Genomic DNA, 16,096 nt, shown 5'->3' with positions numbered 1-16,096 from the left:
GCCGGTCGTGCTTGCTTTTCCTGCAGGAGATATCGAAACAGTCGTAGTTTTTACAATTTTCGACACCGAACCAGAAGCAAAAAATTCGGTTAAATTCAAGAAGGTCGAGGATTTATTCTTCGATGGATAAGTAGAAAGTTCTCTTGTTATAAACTTTGTTTTGCTATGAACTGGAGTTTTGGCTGTGGTAAAATTAAAGGTGGTTAGAGGCAACGTTGTTGCTTTAGCAGAGAATAATTCACTCGATTTTGAAGACGTTTTTATAATAGCAGATAACTTTGCTCCTCGTGGTGTTGATTTAGAAATGCGAGAAGTCGTCCAGAATTTTAAATGTTTAAAAGTCAAAGAAATTAAATGTGTTGTGAAAGTTAATTTTGTTGACGATATCGGAGTGCTAAATAAGCGAAAATGTGGAGTTACGGTTAACGGTGCTTTGGTTGAAAACCCTTCCGATAAAGTACTAAGAAATTTTGATTTGGTCTCTGAAGTGGGTCTTTTCGTAGACCTCGTACTAGAGGGTCGTGTTTCATCAACTAAGAGGGTGGATTTGACCTTAGTTTTCGAAGGCGTTATGGTTTTGAGAACTTCTGGTGTCATCCCAGTTACTACAGATGGTCGGACGTTCAGAATTGTTGAAATGTTGGTTACAGGAATAGTTAATGATATCCTTGAAAACCAAATTGAGGTAAATAGTTCTACTCGTTTAGGAGAAGAAAAGCCGGTCGTGCTTGCTTTTCCTGCAGGAGATATCGAAACAGTCGTAGTTTTTACAATTTTCGACACCGAACCAGAAGCAAAAAATTCGGTTAAATTCAAGAAGGTCGAGGATTTATTTTTCGATGGATAAGTAGAAAGTTCTCTTGTTATATACTTTGTTTTGCTATGAACCGGAGTTTTGGCTGTCGTAAAATTAAAGGTGGTTAGAGGCAACGTTGTTGTTTTAGCAGCGAATAAATCACTTGATTTTGACGACGTTGTTATAATAGCAGATAACTTTGCTCCTTGAGGTGTTGATTTAGAAATGCGAGACGTCCTCCAGAATGTTAAATGTTTAAAAGACGAAGAGAATAAATGTGTTGTGAAAGTTAATTTTGTGGACGTAATACGCCTCTTTGGCGTCATAATAGATGATATCGGAGTGCTTAATAAGCGAAAATGTGGAGTTACGGTTAACGGTGTTTTGGTTGAAAACCCTTCCGATAAAGTACTAAGAAATTTTGATTTGGTCTCTGAAGTGGGTCTTTTGGTAGACCTCGTACTAGAGGGTCGTGTTTCATCAACTAAGAGGGTGGATTTGACCTTAGTTTTCGAAGGCGTTATGGTTTTGAGAACTTCTGGTGTCGTCCTAGTTACTACAGATGGTCGGACGTTCAGAATTGTTGAAATGTTTGTTACAGGAATAGTTAATGATATCCTTGAAAACCAAATTGAGGTAAATAGTTCTACTCGTTTAGGAGAAGAAAAGCCGGTCGTGCTTGCTTTTCCTGCAGGAGATATCGAAACAGTCGTAGTTTTTACAATTTTCGACACCGAACCAGAAGCAAAAAATTCGGTTAAATTCAAGAAGGTCGAGGATTTATTCTTCGATGGATAAGTAGAAAGTTCTCTTGTTATAAACTTTGTTTTGCTATGAACTGGAGTTTTGGCTGTGGTAAAATTAAAGGTGGTTAGAGGCAACGTTGTTGCTTTAGCAGAGAATAATTCACTCGATTTTGAAGACGTTTTTATAATAGCAGATAACTTTGCTCCTCGAGGTGTTGATTTAGAAATGCGAGAAGTCGTCCAGAATGTTAAATGTTTAAAAGTCGAAGAAATTAAATGTGTTGTGAAAGTTAATTTTGTTGACGATATCGGAGTGCTAAATAAGCGAAAATGTGATGTTACGGTTAACGGTGCTTTGGTTGAAAACCCTTCCGATAAAGTACTTAGGAATTTTGATTTGGTCTCTGAAGTGGGTCTTTGGGTAGACTTCGTACTAAAGGGTCGTGTTTCATAAACTAAGAGGGTGGATTTGACCTTAGTTTTCGAAGGCGTTATGGTTTTGAGAACTTCTGGTGTCGTCCCAGTTACTACAGATGGTCCGACGTTCAGAATTGTTGAAATGTTTGTTACGGGAATAGTTAATGATATCCTTGAAAACCAAATTGAGGTAAATAGTTCTACTCGTTTAGGAGAAGAAAAGCCGGTCGTGCTTGCTTTTCCTGCAGGAGATATCGAAACAGTCGTAGTTTTTACAATTTTCGACACCGAACCAGAAGCAAAAAATTTGGTTAAATTCAAGAAGGTCGAGGATTTATTCTTCGATGGATAAGTAGAAAGTTCTCTTGTTATATACTTTGTTTTGCTATGAACCGGAGTTTTGGCTGTCGTAAAATTAAAGGTGGTTAGAGGCAACGTTGTTGCTTTAGCAGCGAATAATTCACTTGATTTTGACGACGTTGTTATAATAGCAGATAACTTTGCTCCTTGAGGTGTTGATTTAGAAATGCGAGACGTCCTCCAGAATGTTAAATGTTTAAAAGACGAAGAAATTAAATGTGTTGTGAAAGTTAATTTTGTGGACGTAATACGCCTCTTTGGCGTCATAATAGATGATATCGGAGTGCTAAATAAGCGAAAATGTGGAGATACGGTTAACGGTGCTTTGGTTGAAAACCCTTCCGATAAAGTACTAAGAAATTTTGATTTGGTCTCTAAAGTGGGTCTTTGGGTAGACTTCGTACTAAAGGGTCGTGTTTCATAAACTAAGAGGGTGGATTTGACCTTAGTTTTCGAAGGCGTTATGGTTTTGAGAACTTCTGGTGTCGTCCCAGTTACTACAGATGGTCCGACGTTCAGAATTGTTGAAATGTTTGTTACGGGAATAGTTAATGATATCCTTGAAAACCAAATTGAGGTAAATAGTTCTACTCGTTTAGGAGAAGAAAAGCCGGTCGTGCTTGCTTTTCCTGCAGGAGATATCGAAACAGTCGTAGTTTTTACAATTTTCGACACCGAACCAGAAGCAAAAAATTCGGTTAAATTCAAGAAGGTCGAGGATTTATTCTTCGATGGATAAGTAGATAGTTCTCTTGTTATAAACTTTGTTTTGCTATGAACTGGAGTTTTGGTTGTGGTAAAATTAAAGGTGGTTAGAGGCAACGTTGTTGCTTTAGCAGAGAATAATTCACTCGATTTTGAAGACGTTTTTATAATAGCAGATAACTTTGCTCCTCGAGGTGTTGATTTAGAAATGCGAGAAGTCGTCCAGAATGTTAAATGTTTAAAAGTCGAAGAAATTAAATGTGTTGTGAAAGTTAATTTTGTTGACGATATCGGAGTGCTAAATAAGCGAAAATGAGGAGTTACGGTTAACGGTGTTTTGGTTGAAAACCCTTCCGATAAAGTACTAAGAAATTTTGATTTGGTCTCTGAAGTGGGTCTTTTGGTAGACCTCGTACTAGAGGGTCGTGTTTCATCAACTAAGAGGGTGGATTTGACCTTAGTTTTCCAAGGCGTTATGGTTTTGAGAACTTCTGGTGTCGTCCCAGTTACTACAGATGGTCGGACGTTCAGAATTGTTGAAATGTTTGTTACGGGAATAGTTAATGATTTCCTTGAAAACCAAATTGAGGTAAATAGTTCTACTCGTTTAGGAGAAGAAAAGCCGGTCGTGCTTGCTTTTCCTGCAGGAGATATCGAAACAGTCGTAGTTTTTACAATTTTCGACACCGAACCAGATGCAAAAAATTCGGTTAAATTCAAGAAGGTCGAGGATTTATTCTTCGATGGATAAGTAGAAAGTTCTCTTGTTATAAACTTTGTTTTGCTATGAACCGGAGTTTTGGCTGTCGTAAAATTAAAGGTGGTTAGAGGCAACGTTGTTGTTTTAGCAGCGAATAATTCATTTGATTTTGTCGACGTTGTTATAATAGCAGATAACTTTGCTCCTTGAGGTGTTGATTTAGAAATGCGAGACGTCCTCCAGAATGTTAAATGTTTAAAAGACGAAGAAATTAAATGTGTTGTGAAAGTTAATTTTGTGGACGTAATACGCCTCTTTGGCGTCATAATAGATGATATCGGAGTGCTAAATAAGCGAAAATGTGGAGTTACGGTTAACGGTGCTTTGGTTGAAAACCCTTCCGATAAAGTACTAAGAAATTTTGATTTGGTCTCTGAAGTGGGTCTTTTGGTAGACCTCGTACTAGAGTGTCGTGTTTCATCAACTAAGAGGGTGGATTTGACCTCAGTTTTCGAAGGCGTTATGGTTTTGAGAACTTCTGGTGTCGTCCCAGTTACTACAGATGGTCGGACGTTCAGAATTGTTGAAATGTTTGTTACAGGAATAGTTAATGATATCCTTGAAAACCAAATTGAGGTTAATAGTTCTACTCGTTTAGGAGAAGAAAAGCCGGTCGTGCTTGCATTTCCTGCAGGAGATATCGAAACAGTCGTAGTTTTTACAATTTTCGACACAGAACCAGAAGCAAAAAATTCGGTTAAATTCAAGAAGGTCGAGGATTTATTCTTCGATGGATAAGTAGAAAGTTCTCTTGTTATAAACTTTGTTTTGCTATGAACCGGAGTTTTGGCTGTCGTAAAATTAAAGGTGGTTAGAGGCAACGTTGTTGCTTTAGCAGAGAATAATTCACTCGATTTTGAAGACGTTTTTATAATAGCAGATAACTTTGCTCCTCGAGGTGTTGATTTGGAAATGCGAGACGTCGTTAAGAATGTTAAATGTTTAAAAGTCGAAGAAATTAAATGTGTTGTGAAAGTTAATTTTATTGACGATATCGGAGTGCTAAATAAGCGAAAATGTGATGATACGGTTAACGGTGCTTTGGTTGAAAACCCTTCCGATAAAGTACTAAGGAATTTTGATTTGGTCTCTGAAGTGGGTCTTTGGGTAGACTTCGTACTAGAGGGTCGTGTTTCATAAACTAAGAGGGTGGATTTGACCTTAGTTTTCGAAGGCGTTATGGTTTTGAGAACTTCTGGTGTCGTCCCAGTTACTACAGATGGTCGGACGTTCAGAATTGTTGAAATGTTTGTTACGGGAATAGTTAATGATATCCTTGAAAACCAAATTGAGGTAAATAGTTCTACTCGTTTAGGAGAAGAAAAGCCGGTCGTGCTTGCTTTTCCTGCAGGACATATCGAAACAGTCGTAGTTTTTACAATTTTCGACATCGAACCAGAAGCAATTAATTCGGTTAAATTCAAGAAGGTCGAGGATTTATTCTTCGATGGATAAGTAGAAAGTTCTCTTGTTATAAACTTTGTTTTGCTATGAACCGGAGTTTTGGCTGTCGTAAAATTAAAGGTGGTTAGAGGCAACGTTGTTGCTTTAGCAGAGAATAATTCACTCGATTTTGAAGACGTTTTTATAATAGCAGATAACTTTGCTCCTCGAGGTGTTGATTTGGAAATGCGAGACGTCGTTAAGAATGTTAAATGTTTAAAAGTCGAAGAAATTAAATGTGTTGTGAAAGTTAATTTTATTGACGATATCGGAGTGCTAAATAAGCGAAAATGTGATGATACGGTTAACGGTGCTTTGGTTGAAAACCCTTCCGATAAAGTACTAAGGAATTTTGATTTGGTCTCTGAAGTGGGTCTTTGGGTAGACTTCGTACTAGAGGGTCGTGTTTCATAAACTAAGAGGGTGGATTTGACCTTAGTTTTCGAAGGCGTTATGGTTTTGAGAACTTCTGGTGTCGTCCCAGTTACTACAGATGGTCGGACGTTCAGAATTGTTGAAATGTTTGTTACGGGAATAGTTAATGATATCCTTGAAAACCAAATTGAGGTAAATAGTTCTACTCGTTTAGGAGAAGAAAAGCCGGTCGTGCTTGCTTTTCCTGCAGGACATATCGAAACAGTCGTAGTTTTTACAATTTTCGACATCGAACCAGAAGCAATTAATTCGGTTAAATTCAAGAAGGTCGAGGATTTATTCTTCGATGGATAAGTAGAAAGTTCTCTTGTTATAAACTTTGTTTTGCTATGAACCGGAGTTTTGGCTGTCGTAAAATTAAAGGTGGTTAGAATCAACGTTGTTGCTTTAGCAGAGAATAATTCACTCGATTTTGAAGACGTTTTTATAATAGCAGATACCTTTGCTCCTCGAGGTGTTGATTTGGAAATGCGAGACGTCGTTAAGAATGTTAAATGTTTAAAAGTCGAAGAAATTAAATGTGTTGTTAAAGTTAATTTTATTGACGATATCGGAGTGCTAAATAAGCGAAAATGTGATGATACGGTTAACGGTGCTTTGGTTGAAAACCCTTCCGATAAAGTACTAAGAAATTTTGATTTGGTCTCTGAAGTGGGTCTTTTGGTAGACCTCGTACTAGAGGGTCGTGTTTCATCAACTAAGAGGGTGGATTTGACCTTAGTTTTCGAAGGCGTTATGGTTTTGAGAACTTCTGGTGTCGTCCCAGTTACTACAGATGGTCGGACGTTCAGAATTGTTGAAATGTTTGTTACTGGAATAGTTAATGATATCCTAGAAAACCAAATTGAGGTAAATAGTTCTACTCGTTTAGGAGAAGAAAAGCCGGTCGTGCTTGCTTTTCCTGCAGGAGATATCGAAAAAGTCGTAGTTTTTACAACTTTCGACATCGAACCAGAAGCAATTAATTCGGTTAAATTCAAGAAGGTCGAGGATTTATTTATCGATGGATAAGTAGAAAGTTCTCTTGTTATAAACTTTGTTTTGCTATGAACCGGAGTTTTGGCTGTCGTAAAATTAAAGGTGGTTAGAATCAACGTTGTTGCTTTAGCAGAGAATAATTCACTCGATTTTGAAGACGTTTTTATAATAGCAGATACCTTTGCTCCTCGAGGTGTTGATTTGGAAATGCGAGACGTCGTTAAGAATGTTAAATGTTTAAAAGTCGAAGAAATTAAATGTGTTGTTAAAGTTAATTTTATTGACGATATCGGAGTGCTAAATAAGCGAAAATGTGATGATACGGTTAACGGTGCTTTGGTTGAAAACCCTTCCGATAAAGTACTAAGAAATTTTGATTTGGTCTCTGAAGTGGGTCTTTTGGTAGACCTCGTACTAGAGGGTCGTGTTTCATCAACTAAGAGGGTGGATTTGACCTTAGTTTTCGAAGGCGTTATGGTTTTGAGAACTTCTGGTGTCGTCCCAGTTACTACAGATGGTCGGACGTTCAGAATTGTTGAAATGTTTGTTACTGGAATAGTTAATGATATCCTAGAAAACCAAATTAAGGTATATAGTTCTACTGGTTTAGGAGAAGAAAAGCCGGTCGTGCTTGCTTTTCCTGCAGGAGATATCGAAAAAGTTGTAGTTTTGACAACTTTCGACATCGAACCAGAAGCAATTAATTCGGTTAAATTCAAGAAGGTCGAGGATTTATTCTTCGATGGATAAGTAGAAAGTTCTCTTGTTATAAACTTTGTTTTGCTATGAACCGGAGTTTTGGCTGTCGTAAAATTAAAGGTGGTTAGAATCAACGTTGTTGCTTTAGCAGAGAATAATTCACTCGATTTTGACGACGTTGTTATAATAGCAGATAACTTTGCTCCTTGAGGTGTTGATTTAGAAATGCGAGACGTCCTCCAGAATGTTAAATGTTTAAAAGACGAAGAAATTAAATGTGTTGTGAAAGTTAATTTTGTGGACGTAATACGCATCTTTGGCGTCATAATAGATGATATCGGAGTGCTAAATAAGCGAAAATGTGGAGTTACGGTTAACGGTGCTTTGGTTGAAAACCCTTCCGATAAAGTACTAAGAAATTTTGATTTGGTCTCTGAAGTGGGTCTATTGGTAGACCTCGTACTAGAGGGTCGTGTTTCATCAACTAAGAGGGTGGATTTGACCTTAGTTTTCGAAGGCGTTATGGTTTTGAGAACTTCTGGTGTCGTCCCAGTTACTACAGATGGTCGGACGTTCAGAATTGTTGAAATGTTTGTTACTGGAATAGTTAATGATATCCTAGAAAACCAAATTAAGGTATATAGTTCTACTGGTTTAGGAGAAGAAAAGCCGGTCGTGCTTGCTTTTCCTGCAGGAGATATCGAAAAAGTCGTAGTTTTTACAACTTTCGACATCGAACCAGAAGCAATTAATTCGGTTAAATTCAAGAAGGTCGAGGATTTATTCTTCGATGGATAAGTAGAAAGTTCTCTTGTTATAAACTTTGTTTTGCTATGAACCGGAGTTTTGGCTGTCGTAAAATTAAAGGTGGTTAGAATCAACGTTGTTGCTTTAGCAGAGAATAATTCACTCGATTTTGAAGACGTTTTTATAATAGCAGATAACTTTGCTCCTCGAGGTGTTGATTTGGAAATGCGAGACGTCGTTAAGAATGTTAAATGTTTAAAAGTCGAAGAAATTAAATGTGTTGTGAAAGTTAATTTTATTGACGATATCGGAGTGCTAAATAAGCGAAAATGTGATGATACGGTTAACGGTGCTTTGGTTGAAAACCCTTCCGATAAAGTACTAAGGAATTTTGATTTGGTCTCTGAAGTGGGTCTTTGGGTAGACTTCGTACTAGAGGGTCGTGTTTCATAAACTAAGAGGGTGGATTTGACCTTAGTTTTCGAAGGCGTTATGGTTTTAGGAATTTCTGGTGTTTTTCCGGTTACTACAGATGGTATGACGGTCAAAATTGTGGTGATGTTTGTAACGGTAATAGTTGATGCTACGGTTAACGATGATGTGGTTGAAAAACGTTCGGATAAAGAACTAAGAATTTTGAATTTGGTCTGTGAAGTAGGTTTTTGGGTCGTAGCGTGCGGATTTTTCGAAACACTTGTCACGCTTGATTTTCTTGCAAATAACGATGAAATAGTCACGGTTTTGAAAATCTTTAACAACGTGCTGTAACCGAAGGATTTACATTGCGATGACAACTTTTTAGTTGAACTTGCAATCTTCGTAGGAAACGTGGAACATTCAGTTTCGTTAATTGTCGACATCCTCATTTTCGGAAAATTAGAGGTTAAAATAGAAGAAGTGGTTCGTAAAGCAGATGCAACTTGAGAAGTTGTAGAAGACGAAACATAAAAAGCCAACGACTTCGTTAGTTTAGGCGTTAATGCAGTCAACTCTCGTGTTGCAACTGAGCGATAACGAGTTCTTGCCGCGTAGGAAGTTTTCGAAACGATCATCACGCTTGAGATTCTGGCAGACGATGATGAAAAAGTCGCAGTTTTCAAAATCTTTGACAACGTGCTGTTAACTAAAGATTTAGTTGGCCTGGAATGCCGAAGAGTTAAAGTTACAATCTTTGAAGAATAAGTCGAAATTTCGATCGAAAAACATTCCGTTTCATTGATTGTCGACGTGCTTGCCTTCGTTTTATAAGAGGTTGTTAGATTAGTAGATGTTTCGTTAGAAGACGACATTTGAGACGGTATAAAAGACTTAACCGTTAAAGCCATCGAAGATTGAGATACTAGCGAATGGCTCTTAGTAGTCACGGATGAACCTGGACTTGTAGTCAAATTCGATACCACTTCGGTAAAGGACGGTTTATAAGGCCTCTCAGAAATTGTCACTTGGGTGGACGGTCTCAAAGTATAGAATTTCGAGGTAGATTTATATTTTGGTTTAGAAAATGAAATGCTTCTCGCACTTGATATTCTTGCAGACAACGATGAAATAGTAGCAGTTTCCAAAATCTTGGACAAAGTGCTGTAAGCTAAAGGTTTAGTTGAACTGGAATGCTGAAGAGTTAAAGTTGCAATCTTTGAAGAATAAGTCAAAATTTCCCTCGAAAAACATTCCGTTTCATTGATTGTCGATGTGCTTGCCTTCGTTATATAAGAGGTTGTTAGATTAGTAGATGTTTGGTTAGAAGACGACACTTGAGACAGTATAAAAGACTTTATCGTTAAAGCCATCGAAGATTGAGATGATAGCGAATGGCTCTCCGTAGTCAAGGATGAAGTTGGACTTGTAGTCAAATTCGATACCACTTCGGTAAAGGACGGTTTATACGACATCTCCGAAATTGTCACTTGGGTGGACGGTCTCAAAGTGTAGAATTTCGAGGTAGATATATATTTTGGTTTAGAAAATGAAATGCTTCTCGCACTTGATATTCTTGCAGACAACGATGAAATAGTAGCAGTTTCCAAAATCTTGGACAAAGTGCTGTAAGCTAAAGGTTTAGTTGAACTGGAATGCTGAAGAGTTAAAGTTGCAATCTTTGAAGAATAAGTCGAAATTTCCCTCGAAAAACATTCTGTTTCATTGATTGTCGACGTGTTTGCCTTCGTTATATAAGAGGTTGTTAGATTAGTAGACGTTTGGTAAGAAGACGACACTTGAGACGGTATAAAAGACTTTATCGTTAAAGCCATCGAAGATTGAGATGATAGCGAATGGCTCTCCGTAGTCAAGGATGAAGCTGGACTTGTAGTCAAATTCGATACCACTTCGGTAAAGGACGGTTTATACGACATCACCAAAATTGTCACTTGGATGGACGGTCTCAAAGTGTAGAATTTCGAGGTAGATATATATTTTGGTTTAGAAAATGAAATGTTTCTCGCACTTGATATTCTTGCAGACAACGATGAAACAGTAGCAGTTTCCAAAATGTTGGGCAACGTGCTGTATGATAAAGGTTTAGTCGAACTGGAATGCTGAAGAGTTAAAGTTGCAATCTTTGAAGAATAAGTCGAAATTTCCCTCGAAAAACATTCCGTTTCATTGATTGTCGATGTGCTTGCCTTCGTTATATAAGAGGTTATTAGTGTATTAGATGTTTGTTTAGAAGACGACACTTGAGACGGTACAAAAGACTTAATCGTTAAAGCCATCGAAGATTGAGATACTAGCGAATGTCTCTCCGTGGTCAAGGATGAACCTGGACTTATAGTCAAATTCAATACCACTTCGGTAAAGGACGGTTTATACGACATCTCCGAAATTGCCACTTGGGTGGACGGTCTCAAAGTGTAGAATTTCGAGGTAGATATATATTTTGGTTTAGAAAATGAAATGCTTCTCGCACTTGATATTCTTGCAGACAACGATGAAATAGTAGCAGTTTCCAAAATCTTGGACAAAGTGCTGTAAGCTAAAGGTTTAGTTGAATTAGAATGCTGAAGAGTTAAAGTTGCAATCTTTGAAGAATAAGTCAAAATTTCCCTCGAAAAACATTCCGTTTCATTGATTGTCGACGTGTTTGCCTTCGTTATATAAGAGGTTGTTAGATTAGTAGATGTTTGGTTAGAAGACGACACTTGAGACAGTATAAAAGACCTTATCGTTAAAGCCATCGAAGATTGAGATGATAGCGAATGGCTCTCCGTAGTCAAGGATGAAGTTGGACTTGTAGTCAAATTTGATACCACTTCGGTAAAGGACGGTTTATACGACATCTCCAAAATTGTCACTTGGGTGGACGGTCTCAAAGTGTTGAATTTCGAGGTAGATATATATTTTGGTTTAGAAAATGAAATGTTTCTCGCACTTGATATTCTTGCAGACAACGATGAAACAGTATCAGTTTCTAAAATCTTGGACAACGTGCTGTAAGCTATAGGTTTAGTCGAACTGGAATGCTGAAGACTAAAAGTTGCAATCTTTGAAGAATAAGTCGATATTTCCCTCGAAAAACATTCCGTTTTATTGATTGTCGACGTGCTTGCCTTCGTTATATAAGAGGTTATTAGTGTATTAGATGTTTGGTTAGAAGACGACACTTGAGACGGTATAAAAGACTTAATCGTTAAAGCCATCGAAGATTGAGATACTAGCGAATGGCTCTCCGTAGTCAAGGATGAAGCTGGACTTGTAGTCAAATTCGATACCACTTCGGTAAACGACGGTTTATACGACATCTCCAAAATTGTCACTTGGGTGGACGGTCTCAAAGTGTAGAATTTCGAGGTAGATATATATTTTGGTTTAGAAAATGAAATGCTTCTCGCACTTGATATTCTTGCAGACAACGATGAAACAGTAGCAGTTTCCAAAATCTTGGACAACGTGCTGTATGATAAAGGTTTAGTCGAACTGGAATGCTGAAGAGTTAAAGTTGCAATCTTTGAAGAATAAGTCGAAATTTCCCTCGAAAAACATTCCGTTTCATTGATGGTCGACGTGTTTGCCTTCGTTATAGAAGTGGTTGTTAGATTAGTAGATGTTTGGTTAGAAGACGACACTTGAGACGGTATAAAAGACTTAATCGTTAAAGCCATCGAAGATTGAGATACTAGCGAATGTCTCTCCGTGGTCAAGGAAGAAGCTGGACTTGTAGTCAAATTCGATACTACTTCGGTAAAGGACGGTTTATACGACATCTCCGAAATTGTCACTTGGGTGGACGGTCTCAAAGTGTAGAATTTCGAGGTAGATATATATTTCGGTTTAGAAAATGAAATGCTTCTCGCACTTGATATTCTTGCAGACAACGATGAAACAGTAGCAGTTTCTAAAATCTTGGACAACGTGCTGTAAGCTATAGGTTTAGTCGAACTGGAATGCTGAAGACTAAAAGTTGCAATCTTTGAAGAATAAGTCGAAATTTCCCTCGAAAAACATTCCGTTTTATTGATTGTCGACGTGCTTGCCTTCGTTATATAAGAGGTTATTAGTGTATTAGATGTTTGGTTAGAAGACGACACTTGAGACGGTATAAAAGACTTAATCGTTAAAGCCATCGAAGATTGAGATACTAGCGAATGGCTCTCCGTAGTCAAGGATGAAGCTGGACTTGTAGTCAAATTCGATACCACTTCGGTAAACGACGGTTTATACGACATCTCCGAAATTGTCACTTGGGTGGACGGTCTCAAAGTGTAGAATTTCGAGGTAGATATATATTTTGGTTTAGAAAATGAAATGCTTCTCGCACTTGATATTCTTGCAGACAACGATGAAACAGTAGCAGTTTCCAAAATCTTGGACAACGTGCTGTATGATAAAGGTTTAGTCGAACTGGAATGCTGAAGAGTTAAAGTTGCAATCTTTGAAGAATAAGTCGAAATTTCCCTCGAAAAACATTCCGTTTCATTGATGGTCGACGTGTTTGCCTTCGTTATAGAAGTGGTTGTTAGATTAGTAGATGTTTGGTTAGAAGACGACACTTGAGACGGTATAAAAGACTTAAACGTTAAAGCCATCGAAGATTGAGATACTAGCGAATGTCTCTCCGTGGTCAAGGATGAAGCTGGACTTGTAGTCAAATTCGATACTACTTCGGTAAAGGACGGTTTATACGACATCTCCGAAATTGTCACTTGGGTGGACGGTCTCAAAGTGTAGAATTTCGAGGTAGATATATATTTCGATTTAGAAAATGAAATGCTTCTCGCACTTGATATTCTTGCAGACAACGATGAAACAGTAGCAGTTTCTAAAATCTTGGACAACGTGCTGTAAGCTATAGGTTTAGTCGAACTGGAATGCTGAAGACTTAAAGTTGCAATCTTTGAAGAATAAGTCGAAATTTCCCTCGAAAAACATTCCGTTTCATTGATTGTCGACGTGCTTGCCTTCGTTATATAAGAGGTTGTTAGATTAGTAGATGTTTGGTTAGAAGACGACACTTGAGACGGTATAAAAGACTTAATCGTTAAAGCCATCGAAGATTGAGATACTAGCGAATGTCTCTCCGTGGTCAAGGATGAACCTGGACTTGTAGTCAAATTCGATACCACTTCGGTAAAGGACGGTTTATACGACATCTCCGAAATTGTCACTTGGGTGGACGGTCTCAAAGTGTAGAATTTCGAGGTAGATATATATTTTGGTTTAGAAAATGAAATGTTTCTCGCACTTGATATTCTTGCAGACAACGATGAAACAGTAGCAGTTTCCAAAATCTTGGACAACGTGCTGTAAGCTAAAGATTTAGTCGAACTGGAATGCTGAAGAGTTAAAGTTGCAATCTTTGAAGAATAAGTCGAAATTTCCCTCGAAAAACATTCCGTTTCATTGATTGTCGACGTGCTTGCCTTCGTTATATAAGAGGTTATTAGTATAGTAGATGTTTGGTTAGAAGACGACCCTTGAGACGGTATTAAAGCCTTAATCGTTAAAGCCATCGAAGATTGAGATGATAGCGAATGGCTCTCCGTAGTCAAGGATGAAGCTGGACTTGTAGTCAAATTCGATAACACTTCGGTAAAGGACGGTTTATACGACATCTCCGAAATTGTAACTTGGGTGGACGGTCTCAAAGTGTGGAATTTCCAGGTAGATATATATTTTGGTTTAGAAAATGAAATGCTTCTCGCACTTGATTTTCTTGCAGACAACGATGAAACAGTAGCAGTTTCCAAAATCTTGGACAACGTGCTGTATGATAAAGGTTTAGTCGAACTGGAATGCTGAAGAGTTAAAGTTGCAATCTTTGAAGAATAAGTCGAAATTTCCCTCGAAAAACATTCCGTTTCATTGATGGTCGACGTGTTTGCCTTCGTTATAGAAGTGGTTGTTAGATTAGTAGATGTTTGGTTAGAAGACGACGCTTGAGACGGTATAAAAGACTTAATCGTTAAAGCCATCGAAGATTGAGATACTAGCGAATGTCTCTCCGTGGTCAAGGAAGAAGCTGGACTTGTAGTCAAATTCGATACTACTTCGGTAAAGGACGGTTTATACGACATCTCCGAAATTGTCACTTGGGTGGACGGTCTCAAAGTGTAGAATTTCGAGGTAGATATATATTTCGGTTTAGAAAATGAAATGCTTCTCGCACTTGATATTCTTGCAGACAACGATGAAACAGTAGCAGTTTCTAAAATCTTGGACAACGTGCTGTAAGCTATAGGTTTAGTCGAACTGGAATGCTGAAGACTAAAAGTTGCAATCTTTGAAGAATAAGTCGAAATTTCCCTCGAAAAACATTCCGTTTTATTGATTGTCGACGTGCTTGCCTTCGTTATATAAGAGGTTATTAGTGTATTAGATGTTTGGTTAGAAGACGACACTTGAGACGGTATAAAAGACTTAATCGTTAAAGCCATCGAAGATTGAGATACTAGCGAATGGCTCTCCGTAGTCAAGGATGAAGCTGGACTTGTAGTCAAATTCGATACCACTTCGGTAAACGACGGTTTATACGACATCTCCGAAATTGTCACTTGGGTGGACGGTCTCAAAGTGTAGAATTTCGAGGTAGATATATATTTTGGTTTAGAAAATGAAATGCTTCTCGCACTTGATATTCTTGCAGACAACGATGAAACAGTAGCAGTTTCCAAAATCTTGGACAACGTGCTGTATGATAAAGGTTTAGTCGAACTGGAATGCTGAAGAGTTAAAGTTGCAATCTTTGAAGAATAAGTCGAAATTTCCCTCGAAAAACATTCCGTTTCATTGATGGTCGACGTGTTTGCCTTCGTTATAGAAGTGGTTGTTAGATTAGTAGATGTTTGGTTAGAAGACGACACTTGAGACGGTATAAAAGACTTAAACGTTAAAGCCATCGAAGATTGAGATACTAGCGAATGTCTCTCCGTGGTCAAGGATGAAGCTGGACTTGTAGTCAAATTCGATACTACTTCGGTAAAGGACGGTTTATACGACATCTCCGAAATTGTCACTTGGGTGGACGGTCTCAAAGTGTAGAATTTCGAGGTAGATATATATTTCGATTTAGAAAATGAAATGCTTCTCGCACTTGATATTCTTGCAGACAACGATGAAACAGTAGCAGTTTCTAAAATCTTGGACAACGTGCTGTAAGCTATAGGTTTAGTCGAACTGGAATGCTGAAGACTTAAAGTTGCAATCTTTGAAGAATAAGTCGAAATTTCCCTCGAAAAACATTCCGTTTCATTGATTGTCGACGTGCTTGCCTTCGTTATATAAGAGGTTGTTAGATTAGTAGATGTTTGGTTAGAAGACGACACTTGAGACGGTATAAAAGACTTAATCGTTAAAGCCATCGAAGATTGAGATACTAGCGAATGTCTCTCCGTGGTCAAGGATGAACCTGGACTTGTAGTCAAATTCGATACCACTTCGGTAAAGGACGGTTTATACGACATCTCCGAAATTGTCACTTGGGTGGACGGTCTCAAAGTGTAGAATTTCGAGGTAGATATATATTTTGGTTTAGAAAATGAAATGCTTCTCGCACTTGATATTCTTGCAGACAACGAT

This window comes from Leiobunum rupestre, chromosome 3 (assembly GCF_980474605.1).
Source record: "Leiobunum rupestre chromosome 3, qqLeiRupe1.1.hap1, whole genome shotgun sequence".
NCBI classification, from domain to species: Eukaryota; Metazoa; Arthropoda; class Arachnida; order Opiliones; family Sclerosomatidae; genus Leiobunum; species Leiobunum rupestre.
This window is presented reverse-complemented; position numbering follows the sequence as displayed.